General features: G+C 40.7%; 1 long non-coding RNA gene across 1 annotated transcript; it reads left to right on the top strand.

Moving 5' to 3' along the window:
- Positions 1-1853: 1853 nt before the first annotated feature.
- LOC127532126 (uncharacterized) lies at positions 1854-3241 on the top strand. Its single transcript, XR_007939387.1, has 3 exons — positions 1854-1924; positions 2004-2076; positions 2767-3241. It is a non-coding gene; the product is annotated as an uncharacterized LOC127532126 (long non-coding RNA).
- The last annotated feature ends 12867 nt before the right edge of the window (positions 3242-16108 follow it).

The following is a 16108-nucleotide window of genomic DNA, read 5'->3' as shown; positions in this document are numbered from 1 at the left end:
AAGTGAAGCCTTATCTGTCCCACAATGACTTCATCACATCTAGGCTGGACTATTGCAACTCTTTGTATGTGGGTCTTGATGAGACGTCCCTTCGTCGACTCCAGCTGGTACAAAATGCTGCTGCCCGGCTTCTAACAAAGACAAAGAAATGGGGTCACATCACTCCAGTTTTAGCTTTGCTCCACTGGCTTCCTGTCTGCTTCAGAATTGTTTTGAAGACTTTGTTGCTTATTTGGCACCTTCTTATTTATCTGAGCTTTTACACGTCTATGCTCCAGTTTTAGTGTTGAGTCGGCCAATCAGATAATCCTCAAAGTTTCCAGTTCCCAACTCAGAAACAGGGGTGGTAGAGCCTTTTCTGTCTCTGCGCTCAGTCCGTGGAATCAATTACCTGTTCTTGATACCTTCAAGTGCCTACTGAAAGCATATGTGTACTCTCTAGCTTTTAATTGAAGTTGAGCTTTGACACCTTGACATATGCCATTGTTTATCATGCTCTGTATATTTCCTCACAGTATTCTGTTTTGTTTCAATGTTGAGCTTGTTAAGCACTTTGGTCAACCTTTTGTTTTTTATAAATCTGCTATATAAATAAAGCTTACTTGACTGGAACCGTGATGCAATGATGTCACTCCCTAAAGGTTTCTTGTGACTACTTCTTCTTACACAAAATTTATTTAAAGTTGAATGATCTGGGTTCTGATACAATTTAGAAGATTCAGTGCACATCAGACATGGGGCTTTATGTTTACACAATGTCAATTCCACACAAATAGACACTTGATCGAATTACTCCAAAGTGATAGTCACACGGTGAAAACAGGATCTTCCAGTCCCCTGAGGTGTTGTGTAGTTGCACAGTCGCCATGAAGGTAGAACTCAAGAAAAAAAATCGGCTCCTCTTTACTCTTTTATTTGAATTGAACTAGATTAATAGAGTCCAGAGATCAGTGTGTGTGTGTTTTTTGTATTTTTAAACTCACTTTTTCTTTACCTCTCTATCTTATTTTGTCTTTGTCTTTGTCTTACCTTTGAGGAACAGTTTGGTGTTGGTCAACAAAGCATGTAACTTTGACGCTGATCCCATTCTGTTGTCTAAAAACATACAATGTAAGTGTTGACAATTTGTTGTTGAACCTTGGTGAAGTATTTTTTTGGTTTGTTTACCTTCATTAATTCAAAAGGCAGTTGCTCATTGTGCATAAAATTAGCCAAACCTTGATATCAATTTTGGAACGCACTATCAAATGATGGCATCAGATCAGAAAACAAATGGTTCATTTTAAAAGGTCTTTTTCCCCCCTAAAAGTATCATATTATTTAGTTTGGACCACTTATTGGAATAACTCATTGCATCTGACAGCATTTATTGACTTTTTAAAACATAAACACAGTTTATTTTTATACTTGAATTCCTTCTGTTTTAATTAGACTTCTGGATGTTATGTGCTTTGATTTTATTGTACAGTGCAAAGGTTCATTTGTGAAGCTACTGTAATCCTACTCTGTGACAGCTTGATGATTCCTAACCCTATTAAACCTGCCTTTGTAGTCATGCTGCATATGAACTCATTGACTGAACCTTGGTGACAAACAACGGATTGATTGAACAGTGAAGAATTATTGTAACCCGGTACAGAAAATGACCTATTTTCCTATTTTATTTGTTGAAATGTATTTGTCATTTTATTTTGAAAACACGTTATTTTGGAAAGAGGAAGCGTTGTCTGCTTCCCGTAGCTTCACCCTTCCTGTGTTTTGGTCACATTGGGTGATCTTGACCTTCTCATTTGTCAAGAATGATGTTAGTCCCGCCTCCCCTTGCTGTGGACCTCTGCGTGCATTCGTTTAGCGGTGTTTCCCACTCAGTCAATGAGAGAGAGGAGCTGTCAGACGGTCCGAGCGCAAATCACGGGTCGTCTTGGTGAGTTTCCATCGTCGCAAGCGTTGTAAACAACTATTTGTGCTGTTCAAATGATAACATACAACATGTATTTTGTTAGTGGATGGGAGCACATACTGTGAGGCTGCGAGGCTGTTTCCCTGATCGTGTGCTTGCAGTAAAACCTCATCTTGGTGAGTTCTGAAACACGCTGCTGCAGACGCCATGTTAGCTTCATTAGCAACACGCTAAAGCTAATCGCGGGTAGACTTTTTATGTTTTAAGGCAACAAAAATGCAACTTTAGTTTAACTTTTGGTTCTGCCAATGGAGATTTAAGTTTATAGTAGTACTACAATGTATTTTATTTTCATTTTGCACTATTTTCTGGTAAATGTGTTGGTTATTTTGAGGTTGAATGTACTTTTTTCTGTTCCAAATTGTGAAATGCTGATTGTGATGTTAAAGTGGTAGCTCAGAAAGGCTTTTTCAGCCATAAGGGATAAGCTCTAACAATGTATCCCTAAAGAAAGATCAAACAAAAATAATTGTATTTCATTTGTTGATTTACGAATAGATTAAAAATAGTTTAAAAATCAATAATTTCATTGGTTAAAAATATACACTAGTAATCATAAATTCATGGTTAAATACTTAACAGTGAAAAGGATAAATTTGTTTATTTTTTTTACATGAGTTAAAAAGTCAATTCATGTACAACAGAGATATTTTGAGTTAAAACATGTATGTATATTATATTGCTGAATGTTAGTCCATTAGTAATATAATTTGATTGAAGATAAACAAAAAGCATAGCTATGTAAAGAGATAGGATAATGGACACTATTAAGTTGTATACAGTAATACAACCATTATTGTGTGCAGGCTAGGTATTATAGCTTGATTAAGAAAACTCCGGATTGGACGTTGGAACGCTGGATACCTGGATTCTTCTCTGGACAGAGATGGCGAGCCAAGCCCGAACTGAACCAACCTTTTGACCGAAGAACATCAGTCTTCTGTCACAACCTCCAGCCCAGTGGTAACAACACAGACTACCACAACACAGGAAAAGGAACTGAACTGACATAAATCACGACTAAACGGGACAAAACAATACACTGAGCTCAGTAAAGACTTGTGGGATTTTATTTTATTTTTGAGAAGCCGGCTTATTGTAAATGTTGTTAATTATATATATTTTTATGTTCTTATTTTCCTAAAACATAATACTCATTCTTGCTCATTTCCTGCCTCCAGTCATTTCATTTCACTCAAACTTTAGTTTTCCCTGTACTCCTGCCGAACCTAGCAACCGGTCTATATACTTTTACCTTATTAACGTCAGTCAGGGGTTACAATTATGATTTCCTGTACTTCATTCTCAGTTAGAAAATGAGTGGGTCTGCCTGAAAACATATTTAGACGCTCATGGACAACTAGTTATATATAGGCACTACCAAGGCCCTTCCCTTCCTTATTGGAAAATGTTTTACCATTTTACAGAATACGGTATTGTGTGCGGAGAACTGCAACAAAATGGGTTGTCTTGTATCACAATCCTCTTGTTGCTTCTGGCAGGAAGTTAACTGGTGTCAGCTCTACCAGAGTTAAGGGGGAATCTGCAGTAAACTACACTAGCTTTCAATCTGATTTCTCACTCTTTCTGTGTGATGGTTATGTGTCACTGGTAGGTAGTGATGATAAGATACCAGTAAAGATTCTGCAGGATGGCATGCCACTTACTGATTGTGAGTTCTGTGCTCCTGGTGACATTGTTCTGATGCAGGGAATGGGTTTGGATGTGTTGCCTGTTCCAACACATAAAGTGAGGCTTGACTGTGGTCTAACACAGGGCGAGGTTACACGGGGGTGTGTCTGACTCTACCAATCCAGGGGGTGCAGATTATTCTGGGGAACAGCCTGGCTGATCGTTGTGTGTGGCCTGATGGTCTACTGCAACCTGTGGTAGCATCTCCTTCTGTTGCAGAGCGTTTACCTGGTGGGTGTACAACCATGTGTGGTTGAGAGGCAGAATCAGAGCCTGAGCCTCTGCTCTGTGCCAGAATCAGACCCCGAGCCTCTGAGGATATTGGGTCCTTCACTGGCGATACCTGACTCTCTTCTGTCAGTTTTCTGCAGTGACCTTGCAGCAGAACAAGGATCCTTCACCCAGGGCCTTGTTTGATTCTGTGCTTTCAGATGGGGAGAGTTCTGAACTGTAAACAACAATCTATTGATAAGGAAATGGGTGCCAAATGGAAAAGGTTTCATTGGTGATCCGGTTTTTCACATTGTTGTGCCTTCAACGTTCTCAGGGGAGGTACTGAAGACATCTTATGGTCAATGTGGACATCTGGGGGTTCGTAAGATGTACTGCTGCCTTCAGAAGTACTTCTTTTGGCCTGGTTTGAAGAGAGATATGTCTCTGTAAGTTAAGGCTAAGAGGAGCCAGGCCTCCCCTCCTCGGAGTAAAAAGAAGTGCTCATATGACCGTAAAGCTGAGGTTCATCAGTTTGTCAGTCTGCTTCAGCATATTCCCAGCAGCATCAGTCCCATGAAGAGGAGGAAGGAGGGCAGACTGCACAAACTGGTACAAGAATCCTGGCTATAATTGTGTCTGTTTTTTTTTACAGTCCTACTGTTTGGATGTTTGCTACAAGAAAGGCTCTGAAAATGTGGTGGCTGAGGATTTGTCCAGAGCCCTGATTTGTAAAACCGTGTCTATGAAGAATTGGGGAATATGATGGCCTGGACATTGTTTACGTGAAGTAAACTCAACAAAAAGCTGAAAGTATAGTTAAATAGATGTTGTACAAGTTTACGAGTATTCGGGAAATTGCTGACTAATTACATCTAGAGATCGTGCTTTGTGCTGTCTAAGATTCCTTGGGGGAGCCTCATCTTTAAGGGGAGGTGTGTGACAACCCTCCACCTGGACAGGTGTTCCTGTCTTGTCTTTCCGGAGCAAAAGGTCATCAGCTGATTGGGCTACAACTGTGATCAAGTGGCTCAGCTACATAATCTCCCTCACTTCCATTCCAAGGCTCTCTCTGACAGGAGCTGCCTCCTCCTGGAACTCCAGCAGCATGGTTTGTGCTTCTGTTTGGGGCTGTTAATGCACTGTTTAGGTTGTTTTGTGTTAAAATAAAGTCATTTTTAGTCTCCATACAGTTGTTTGCTCCCTGTTTTGTTGCAGTTTTTGGGCCAAGCTGTAACATTTCCACAGCACAAATTTATCCAAAACTATTGCACTGTGCCTTGACATTTTCATTCTACACTTTAAATAATACCTCAAGTGTATTTTGCTTCAATTTAACTACACTAGTCTGACATTGCACCACATACTATCCCAGATTAATATTATGTTACAGTTTACTTCCATCATATGGGCCATTAATTAGTTTCTCCTTTAAGGAACAAACAATTAAACCACAGTACCTCTTGTAGGGAATCTAAAAATATTTTGGTTTAACACTTTTTTCTTACAACATAACTCCATTTGTGTTTTTAAATGGTTGTGATTTCTTAAAGGGGCACCGAGGAAGATTTTAGCGGAAATGTAGCGTTGCCTACATTTCCCGTGAGCCTCGGCGCGCACTGTCGCAAACCGTCATAAACGAGCGAGCGAGCCTCAGGAAAGCCAGCGGAGTTGAAATCATTGTTGAACAATAACGTGTGTAAATGACTCCGTGGTCTAATGTTGTAAAACCGAGTTGTCAAAGCTGCTCCGAGCTACGGAGTTAACCGAACGGTAGCTCTGAGCTAACGTTACATTAGCCAATACCCACGCAGTGTTTTTGCCACAAAGTTAGTCAGCTAAACCAGTCACAGTCAAACTAATCCCATAGTCTACTAACCACACATCGCAAGCAACACACACAAAAGACAAAAGAATTGTATCAAACTTACAAAGAGCTAAAGTTACGTACCTGTCTAGGAGAAGCACAGCCAGCTCAGCGTCTGTTTTGATTCCTTTTTGCTCCCGGAATTCTCTTCACCTCTGAAATGCCTGTCCAAGATGAACTTTTCTTTTGCTTCGTTGTCGATCTGACAACCTTTTTGCTTGCAGATTTTGCTCCGTTCGCTTCCTTTTGCGCTCCATGTGTGCCGTCTTCTCAACCAACTCTCCGCTCTGCTACTGCTAAAAACAACTAGCTCCGCTCTGCTACGCTCCGTCAGCGCACACGCACCGTATTTGCAGTATATCGCTCCGTCTCTCACAGGAAATTCTGGACGAGTCGACAAAAAATTAATAAAATACAAATATTTACAAAACCAAAATGATTCATGAATCGAAAATGGGGGCATTAATCAGTGTAAATAACGAAGATTCATCCACATTAATATGAGACTTTGTTAAGAGCATAAAAATCTTCCTCGGTGCCCCTTCAAGTTTTGTTCTTCACTGACAAAAATAGCAAAAGATAATTTTTAAACACTTGAATAAGTGTGTCCAGTCCTTTTGCTGTTACCGTATAGTTCAACCAGTCTCCAGCTCGTTGGTATACGTAGGTTGTTGTGCTGTGATGATGTTTTTGTCCCATAGAGTGTTTGTGTGATTTGTCGGCAATTCAATAAGCAGTGATTAACCCTGTCATTCAAAGTAATGAGGTTTCTTCACACAACAGGTGTGAAAGTCAGAGAGTTTACTGAGGAAAAAAAACTACAAACACAAAAATACAGTTTGTCTGAGTACCTGTGAAGACAAATCAGGAACTAAAGAAATGCATGTTTAAAAATTAACACCCACCATGTTTCACAGCCTGGATGTGATCTTCTGCCGAACTGTAACTGAAAATGCATCCACTGCTACTGTGAGCAGACAGCACTAGTTTTGAATCATCCGTCTAGCACATATTATCCCAACAGGCCTGCTCTTAGCTGGTCGAGGTTCATTGGCAAATTGTAGTTTTGCTTTAATTTCCTTCTTGGACAGCAAAAGCTTTTTCCTGGCTCGCCTCCCATGCAGCTCAAACTAATGTCATCTCTTTCTGATTGTGGATGCAACACTTTGACACCAGCAGTTTCAGGGTTACCTGCAGAACCTGTGATGAAATTTTGGAGTTGAGGGACACTTCTTTTGCAGCAGACAGTCAGATGGTCATTTGAAATTTGCACCATGTATAGAACAGCTTCCTTATTATGAATTAATAATGTTAATAATAACAACAACAACAATAAAAATGCGTTTCAGTGTTTTCTGGTCACTCAAAGACACTTTACATGTAAAAAAAAATCTGATGCTGATGCAGAAACGATCAAACCGATCAGCTCCAGTGCATCATTTCTGCTCTAAAAGGTCTACAGATGTGTTTTCTACTAAAAAAAATCTCTGTTTTGCTGGAAGCTCTTAATATTTTTGATCATCCTGAGTAAATTATGTTTCTTGTAGTTTCAGAATATTTTGAATATATAAAAGATTGTTCAATAAAGATATAAACCGTCTAAATTCTGTGGTTGCAGCTTCCTAAATGTGAATATTTTCTGGTTTCCTTCTTCCTCTGTGAGAGCAACTGAAGATGCTGGGACAAAACAAGACATTTTAACCCTTTGATGCATAACATGAGTCAAAAGCAACCCTAATCCAATGGAAATGGGCATCTCCTGAACCACACCGCATATCAAAGGGTTACGAAAAAACAAAATTTGAAATTAAAGCTGAATGCATTTAAAAAAAACTAACACTTTAAAAGCTGAACGATAATAAAATGAACAATTAAATCATTTTTCGCATTAATAAATAATCAAAATTATACACCTGAAGTCAATGAATTTGCAGTAGAAATGATGATACATCTCGGAGCTAACTCTTAAAGTTAATTGCTTAATCAGTTTGAGAATGCTTTCAATAAAAAACATCTAAATTCTGTGTCTTTGTGATAGTAAAACAATAAAAAAATTTAAGAAAAGTTGGTCCAAATCGCCTTATTTAGATGAAGCATGAAGGAAACATTAGAAAAATTAACAGCAGACTGCAGATCAAATAAGTTTAAATTGCATTTCTAATAAATTGGAGATCTTTTCAAGCGTCATTAGCATCCACAGATTTTTCTCCTTTTTTTTCTGAAAGCCTTACTGAGGTTTTTGGATCTTGGCAGGATGGTGCCACAAAATTAAAGCAAAGATCCCTGGATGTTTAAATTGGACAGTTTAGCCTGTGACTCCCTAATCATTGGCACTTAATCTGAAAATCCTTGATTGCAATTTGTTGGATCTGAGTGTGATAAATATAGATTTGTCTTCCTACTTTATCTATTCTACTCATCTGTTTTTTTCATTACTATGAGTTCTGAAAATGGCAATAAAATGCTAGTTTTATGTGTCATTTGTGTCACCTTTATTAATAGGTTTTGAAACCCTGTGGCCCTCTCCACGATAGAATGGGTACAGTTAATGTATGTATAAACACTTATGAGTAAACTAAATGCTTCAGGGTCGCAAGCTGTTCAGGCAAAAACAGACCTGAAACTGCTACAGATGATGTCAGGGGGGAATACCATCTGTTGCATCTTTTTATTTTTCCTCTTGTCACCAATGATGGTTCTTTAGAACTCTGGTTGACTGTTTAAGGCCATTGTAATGTTACGGAGTGAATCTGGGCCAATAAAATACCATGCAACTCTGATGAATAAGTGCCTAAATACACCGCCTGTCCGAAAAAAAAAAAGTCATCACTTGGATTTAACTAAGCAAATAGGCAAGAGCCTTCCATTGGATAATTACTGCCGTGATGGCTATGTTTCAGCAGGCAACAACTTATCTAACCATAGCTGATGCAGTGAGGAGCTTCTCATTTCTAAAACAGCCATGTCAGAAGACATGTCCTGTGGTCATGGAAAGAATGTTAATCTGTCTCAGACGGATCAAATTATTGGGCTGCATTAAGTAAAGAAAACAACCAGGGAGCTGAAACTACTAACATCGGGTTAAGAACTGTCCAGCGCATTAATAAAACATGAAGGATAGTGGTGAACCATCATCTCTGAGGAGCAAATGTGGTTTGAACAAATTTTTAAATGATCGTGATTGGAGATCACTTAAACATTTGGTGAAATCATATCATAGGAAATCAACAGTAGTTTAGGAGTGTTCCCTCTGAGTTTTTTTGTGGAGTCCATATGCGTCTCAAAATGTAGTGAGTGCTCATGTAATAAAAACAGTAATCTTTTTTTGCAAATATACTATGACATCCATTGGTATTCTTAAAGGTTCAGTTCGCCCAAATTCCTATTAACCCAGCACTCATACATTGACGAAACAACACTCATTGCTAGAAAGGTCTATATCCAAGACAAGACAGATATCCAGAGAAGGAGGGTGGATTTCCACAACATGAATAAAGAAAGAGAAGCCTTCTATGAAAGAAGTCAGAGTGTTCGTGTCAACAGTTGATCAGAGTCTACTTTCTGTGGAGGCCTGAAAACACCACTGACATTCAGGAAACAGTTCAGCTTGCAGAGAGACTGTGGAAAGGCCCTCTGATGGGGGTTCATTGTTATATAACCTGCTGCTTTTTAAACTTTTGCTACCCCAAGAACCACATTAGAACATTATAATCTGACCAGGATAAATCAGACCCGGGACACGGGTAATGCTGTATGTGTGCAGATGTGACCCCAACTTGGGTCAAGAAGACAGTGAGAAATGAGGTTTAAGGAGAGAAAGCCTGTAATAAGGAACAATGATGTGCACCCTGAAATTACTGTAATGTCACTGATGTCGAGAGGCACCACAATGTCCGGAGACAGGCCTGGCTAAAAGCTCCGCAGAGCAACAGAATGAGGCTGAATAGTTACTGCAAGCAGCACTTTCCCATTTGATGTAGTCATTTGGTTTAGTTAAAATGCAGTTTTAATTATGCTTTAAAGACTCCATGCTCTTACAGCATGTAAAATAATTGATTTATACTAATGAGGAAACTAAATATTAAAAACATGAACGAACCATTTTAGTCTGAAAACTGTGAATAATAAAAGGAACCCTCTCCCACTGAATTCATTTTTAAAATCTGATTCCAGCGTCTCTGGGATCAACCCATTTCCCTCACAAGTCAATAATGTCCAGAGGCTACAACGCCCTGGAACCATCTCCTCTCTTCTACGGCCAACTTCCCTACCAAGAGGCTTCAGTGCAGGATCCCTTTGATGAGCACAGATTCTGTCTAATTAATGAGAAGGATATTTGGAGATACAGGGATTTTTCCCAGCCCTAATCCTTCTCATGTCTCATTAAAATCCAGTGTGGAAGTTCCCCGTCCTGTAGCCGGCCCTGCTCGGTTATATCGGGGTGGTTCAAGTTTCCCATTGTGCTCCGACTCCCAGAGGATTTGGTTCCTGTCATGGTAGGAGGATCTCTGGGAAGGACGGTGGATTCCCTGCAGAAGCCACCAAACGGTGACGGAAAAAAACTCAAGGAAATGTCAGCCTGTTGGGGCCTTGACTTTAATTTGATGCTGTAATAATTCCTCTTAGTAAGACTGCCACGTATACCTCCTCAGGGCACGCACAGGGGATTTGTAATTGGCTGTCGTTCCACTACTATTTCACTGCTGCTCCACTATATTTAACCACACATGCCAGACAATTCTGAATAAATCCTTCCGTGATAACATAACAGCCTTAGGTTGATTTCTCTTCCTGGTTTACATGAAATTATTGAATGCGAATTTAATTCAATAACTAGCACACAGATCAACACCTGCACCTGAACTTATTAAGAAAGTGAAATATTTCTGCAAAGATCATGAGCATTTTGCGATTGTATAATAGAACTGATGAAGTGCCTCTTCTGAATAGAAAGTTGATTAAACAAACAACCAACAGACATGTGTGTCTATTACTGAAAATGCAACAATGCAAAAAATTAAAGCAGCAAGCAGTCAGGTCCTCTTACGCTCACTGGTCAGCAAATCCAAGCATGCCCACCAGGTGGCATTGCGACTGAGAGTGTATTTCGGCCTGGTTGTGTTGTCAAGGACGGACTGTGATCACATTATGCAAAGTTTGAGGCAGATTGGAGCATGTACAGGCTAGTTAGACAGCACTTCCTGTTTCATGGTGGCCCATCCTCTCTCACTGTATTTTGGTCGATTGAATTCATCAGGGCTGGACTCTGATGACACATGTAAAGTTTGAGGCAGATTGGAGCTTGCACAGGATAGTTAGACAGCACTTGCCGTGTTGTGGTGAATCGTCAAAATTCTGCCAGGTGCCATTTGAGCTCTGATGGGGTTACCCTGTTTGAGTTTTTAGCTTTTAAAATGTGCAAAACTTGGTCCAAAATACAGTTTGTCAAAAAATTTCATAGCTGTCCGTATCCTGGTCGTAGAGCCTATTTGGAAATTTCCAAGTGGCACTATTGAGCGATTTTGTCTCACACCTATGCAAGATACATAAAATAGCAAATTTTTCACCGGCCCTGATGTGTGTGCGAATTTTCAATGGAGCAAGGTCAGCAGCAGCATCTGCAGTGAACATGATGGAGACTAGACCAGTTGGTGGGACAGCAACCACAGATCTGAAGCATCCAGCTCTGGGACCAGTGACACTCAGAGAAAGGACACAGGGAGACACAGAGTCAGTGTAATGCAATAACAGTATATATATATATATATATATATATATATTCAATATAAAGGTAGAGAGAGAAGGGCTCAATGCTTCCAGAGAGGTCCCCCAGCAGCCTTGGCCTATAGCAGCAGAACTAGTGGCAGAACTAAGGGATGTCAAAGAGGAAGTCAGTTGTGCAAATGAAGACACCAGCTGACCCCCTCAGGGTCACCTAAGTCAGCCCTAACTATAAGATTTGTCAAAAGGAAGGTTTTAAGTCTGATCTTCAAAATAAAGAGGGTGTCTGCCTCCGGAACCCAAACTGTGAGCTGGTTCCACAGGAGAGGTGACTGAAAAATGAAGGCTCTGCTTCTGCCTACTTTTAGACATTCTAGGAACAACAAGTAAGCCTCCAGTCTTAGAGCGAAGAGTTCTGCTAGGATAATATGGTACCATCAGGTCTTTACGATATGATGAACATTGATTAAGAGCTTTATATGTCAGAAGAAGGATTTTGAATTGTATTTTAGATTTAACAGGAAGCCAGTGAAGAGAAACCATCCATCCATCCATTCTCTATACACCGCTTTATCCTCAATAGGGTCGTGGGGGTGCTGGAGCCTATCCCAGCTGACCCGGGCGAAGGCAGGGGACACCCTGGACAGGTCACCAGTCTGTCGCAGGGCTACATATACAGACAAACAATCACTCTCACATTCACACCTCCGGACAATTTAGAGTAACCAATTAACCTCAGCATATTTTTGGACTGTGGGAGGAAGCCGGAGTACCTGGAGAAAACCCACGCATGCACAGGGAGAACATGCAAACTCCATGCAGAAAGATCCCAGGCCCACCCCAGGATTTGAACCGGGGATCTTCTTGCTGCAAGGCGAAAGTGCTAACCACTATGCCACTGTGCAGCCCGAAGAGAAACCAGTACAGGAGAAATATGATTTCTCTTGCTAACTCCCGTCAGTACTCTGGCTGCAGCGTTTTGTATCAGCTGTAGATGCTTGAGAGAGCTATTGGGCAACCTGATAATAAGGAATTGCAATAGTCAAGCCTGGAAGTAACAAATGCATGGGCTAGTTTTTGTGCATCACTCTGAGACAGGATGTTCCTGATTTTTACAGTATTTCTCAGGTGAAAAGAGGAAGTCCTGCAGATTTGTTTTATATGTGAGTTAAAGGACATGTCCTGGTCAAAGACAACTCTGAGGTTCCTCACAGTAGTACTGGAGGCCAATGCAATGCCATCCAGAGTAACTATATGCTTTGAAAGCGAGTTTCTAGATGTTTGGGGCCAAATACAATGACTTCAGTCTTGTCTGAATTTACTAGTAGGAAATTAAAGGTCATCCAGGTCTTTATGTCCTAAAGACAATCTAGCAGTCGGGCCAGCTGATTAGCTTCATCTGGCTTCATAGATAAATACAAGTGAGTGTCATCAGCATAACAGTGGAAATGAATACAGTGCTCTCCTATAATATTGCCTAAAGGAAGCATGTATAATGTGAACAGTATTGGTCCTAAGACAGAACCCTGAGGAACTCCATGATTAACCTTAGTATGCTCAGAAAAGTCATTGTTAACATGCATGAACTGGAACCTGTCTGATAAGTAAGATTTAAACCAGTCCAGTGCTGTCCCTTCAATGCCAGTAGAATGTTCTATTCGCTGTAATAAAAGTTTGTGGTGGATTGTGTCAAATGCCACACTAAGGCCCAACAAAAGAAGTATAGAAACCAGTCCAAGTTCTCCATTAATCCTATGGTTCAAAACATTATAGGAGTCTGGCAGGAAGTCATGAAATATCAAAAAGATTCCCCTTCTCTTTCCTGTTTCACCCAATCTGGGGTAATAACTTTTTCACCCCAGGAAAAATGAATGCAGGTTTTAAACTGTGGGCAGAGGGGTGAAACAAATGAAAGACATTTATGGTATTAATGGCAATATTTTAACATTTGAAGAGTTGATCAGGAAATACAGTATCCCTTGCAAACATTTTTTTTCAAATACCTTCTGTTAAGGAGTTTCATTAGAGCAAATCAAAATCAATACGTCCTGTCCGCCCCTGGCCCTACTGAAGAAAACTCTGATCAAGAATTCTTTTGGAAAGGGTATCATCTCTGAATTTTATGACTTATTGAAAGCCTCCTCAACTGAGTCGTCTGACTCTAGGTTTAATGCATGGAAATCTGATTTACAGGAGGATTTAACACTGGAGCAGTGGCTCAGCGCATCTAAGGCAGCCCAGACAGGGACGAGTAATACTTGCTTAAAACTCCTATAATATAACTGGCCGATGAAGGTGTATACCACTCCAAAATTGAACAAAGTTAATGTGAATATTCTGGACATTTCCAATAGGTGTGGTATAGATAAGGGAACAATTTTTCACTGCAAATAGCAGTGCCCAAGAGTGGGGGACTTTTGTGGAAGAGGTTAGATTACATGTGCAGGACATCCTGTCAATCAGATTAGAGCTAGATTCCAAACTCTTTCTATTTGCCCTCTACCCAGTTGTTGTCATGGCCCCTCCCTCTCCTGCGCCGCACTCCGGCCGATTAGAGCAGCTGTGCAGGAGCACAGCCGGCACGCATTACCAATCAGCGGCAGCACAAAGCCTGGCTCTCCCCACGGCTCCGATGCTGGGTCATTGCATGTGATTCCCTGTCAAGCACGCATCCTCTGTATGGACTCTGTCAGCCCTTGGATTCCCTCGCCTGCTCCGTCTTCCTCCCCTCACCCCGGAACCCACGTCTGCTCGTCTTCCCTCCTCCGCTCCGCACACCCCTTTGTCTGCTTCAGGATTCTGCCTGCTCTGCCGCCCCAGTCACATCCCCGCCACCGGCTTCGTCAGCTCTGCCTCAGCGACATCTCCCGATTCCCCCCAGACAGCCGTGAGTCACCTCTCCCCTGTAGCTTAGTTTAGTTTAGCCCCCGCCGTGACCGAGAGCCGTCACCTTTAGTTTCAGTTTTAGTCTCCCCGTTCTGTTTAATTCCCTGAGCCTCCCGTCTGGAGTGATTTTGTGTTTTATTTTTAAACTCTTTATTAATTCACTCGCCTGCCTGTTTCGCCTGCTGCTTGGGTTCTAACCGCCTAGTCCCTAACAGTTGTACATGATGTAAAACATCATGAAAAAATCTTAAACATATGCTTTTTGCAAGCAAAAAGGACAATAGCTTCAACATGGAAAAGTACAAGTAAGCCTGGTATTGCAATGTGTCTTAGGGAATTATTTTCCTGCCTACCTCTGGAAAAAAATTCTTACATCCTTAAGAACAAACAGGAGACATTTCAAAAAGTGTAGGGTCGTTTTATCCATTATACTAAATACAATGATGTCTAATCTGTTGAACAAATGTGGAGTAGAATAATTGTACTCTGCTAAATTCTGTTCCTCTGTTCTTAAGTCGCTGGATGATACGGCAGGGAAAGTTGAATGGTCTCATGTCAAGTCTTTATGAAAGCGTTCTGTTTGTTTATATATATTAACAATGGAAAAAAAAACATAGTGGGATATGCAGAGTTATAGTAGCAATAGCCATTAGATTTTTATTAAATACGTGCTTTAATGTGACATCTCTTGTTTTCCTCTCCATTCCCCAGTCTATAATCAATGCATTAGCTCCAAAGCAACGGGGAGACATGAGTAATTCATCATTTTCGAGATTCATAATTAAAGTAGTGCCGCAGCACCGATGCTCTCACTACACCCCCGTACCGTCTCCTCTGTCCTCGGCGTCGAGTGAATTGACGCGAACACCTTGTGCTGAGTCATGCCTTCTTTGTCTGTCTGTAAACACACACTGTCCGAAGCACTCCAGGTAAGTGGACAACAGAATGCAATCGGGGGGGGGGGGGTCAACACTGAGGACAAATTGCTTAGTATTGTTCAAATGTTAATTTTAAACAAGACCACAGAAGGGGGGCGGATTCTCCTCGATCTCATGTGAGTTTGTTTACCAGTGTAGTGTCCCTTGAACACATCACCTGTTTGTCAAGCAGCTGCACCAAGTGTTGTCGACATCTGTGAAGCACAAACTGTGATTTTTCTGCACTACTGTGGCACCAATGAAATTGCATAAAATGTATGAACGTTGTTGTGATAGGAGTCCCTTGTACAGATGTTAGTGCAACAGAGGGTTGTTATCACGCTCTATTATTATCCCTGCATGTTACCTACAACAAAGAAAGATACAAATTGTTCGTGTTAACTTAAGCACGAAATGTAATTTGCAAGTTAAATGAAATGATTCTATTCAGTGTGAACAGAGTTTCTTCCCTGCGTCGGTTCAATCTCACCGACTCATCAACCAAGCGACTGTTTTCATTGAACAAGCTTTAAACTCTCAGTGTGCTCTGCATGCTCTGCAGAGAGATAAAGTTAAAGAGCTGAAGGACATATTGGCGCATTTAGCCACTAAAGATTTGTATTTGCCCTCTCAGTGCCAAATTAGATCTAAAAAGGGAGTAAATACTTTAGAGAAACACATCCCCAGATGAAGGCGTTGGGCAACATATTTATCTATCTATCTATCTATCTATCTAATAAAGTGATAACGTATCGAAGAAAGTAAAGTAAATGCAGGGGAAATTTTTAAAATTTGCACTACTCTGTGTGTAGCCCTCACATACAGTGGTTTAAAGGAAAAATGACTTCATGGAAT

The sequence above is a fragment of the Acanthochromis polyacanthus genome, chromosome 22, assembly GCF_021347895.1.
Source record: "Acanthochromis polyacanthus isolate Apoly-LR-REF ecotype Palm Island chromosome 22, KAUST_Apoly_ChrSc, whole genome shotgun sequence".
Taxonomy (NCBI): Eukaryota; Metazoa; Chordata; class Actinopteri; family Pomacentridae; genus Acanthochromis; species Acanthochromis polyacanthus.
This window is presented reverse-complemented; position numbering and strand designations above follow the sequence as displayed.